The sequence below is a fragment of the Penaeus monodon genome, chromosome 31, assembly GCF_015228065.2.
Source record: "Penaeus monodon isolate SGIC_2016 chromosome 31, NSTDA_Pmon_1, whole genome shotgun sequence".
NCBI classification, from domain to species: Eukaryota; Metazoa; Arthropoda; class Malacostraca; order Decapoda; family Penaeidae; genus Penaeus; species Penaeus monodon.
Genome location: NC_051416.1, coordinates 16,234,203 through 16,235,454, shown reverse-complemented (window position 1 = coordinate 16,235,454; position 1,252 = coordinate 16,234,203).

The window sequence follows — 1,252 nt, the reverse complement described above, 5'->3', positions numbered from 1 at the left end:
TCTGTCTCCGGATTACCGACTCCTGGCTTGCAGTTATGTTGAGGCCCGGCGCCCGAGCCAGCGAACTTGCAGATGAGATCAGCACTTTGTGTTATAACCAACAGAGTGGAACGTGGTAGTGCAGCCTGCCAGCGTCTCTTAATAATGGTTCTGGTACTAATCTCACCGAACAAAAACACAGAAGACGTGTGGTTTCGATCGGAGGTTATAACAGATGGTTAAATCAGATGGTATCAATTTGTGTAACGCGGCAGTGAGCTAATATTTTTGCGTTGGCGGTTTTGCACTGGGGGCAAGGGCCGACGTGTAAAAGGATGGCGTTGTGCCTGGAGTCGGCGAGGCAACTTTCTAAGAAGGAAATGCTTTGGTGGGGATCTGATGTCGAAAAGATCTTATTGCGAATGCGAGAATAGAATCTTTTGTGTAATTTGAATTACTTTTTCAAAACGAATGTGGTTTTTATTTCAGATCCTTGAGGAAGAGAAATCAAAACGAAGAAGAAGGAAAACACACATCAGGCACATCACAACATGAGTTACAAACCCGTTTATATTCATACTTATAAATCCTTTTTATATATGTAATATCATCTTAAATAACCATCAGCTCAAGATATATTGAAGTTAAGTTATAAGATACCCAACACCTTGTATTCTTACGTTTCCTGTATAAATCCTCTATATAATTTTAATATCGTCTCAAATTACCAGAAGCTCAAGGTATGCTCAAGGTAGGCCATAAGTTAACAAACCCTTTAGAATCACACTCATAAAACCTTTATATTCTTAATACAATCTCCAAATACCATAAGCTCAGGATACCTTACCAAACCCTTTGTACTCATACTTATAAATCCTCTATATTCTTTTAACACACACCCAAATTATCATAAGCCCAAGAATACAAGTCAACAAATCCTTTATACTCCCTCTTATAAACCGTTTCCACTTCTAATACGATCTCAAATCACCATACGTTCTAGATCTATAATGGATTAAACCGCTCCCAAACGCGAGCTCACATGCCGACCTCTGTTTGAAGTTGTCCCTCCAATTTCTTCCTCGTTCTCAATCCCCCTCCTCGACACCGGCTCCCGTTCCGTATCTGCTTATGGAAAATGTAAACAGCTCGCAATCAGATCCAATCGCTCTAATCACTTAATCAATTAAATGAACACAGGAGGCGAACTCCAGAGTCCCTTCGCATGGCTACGGAGTCTGAATGCTAATCCGCGCGGCGATTTGCACGCGAG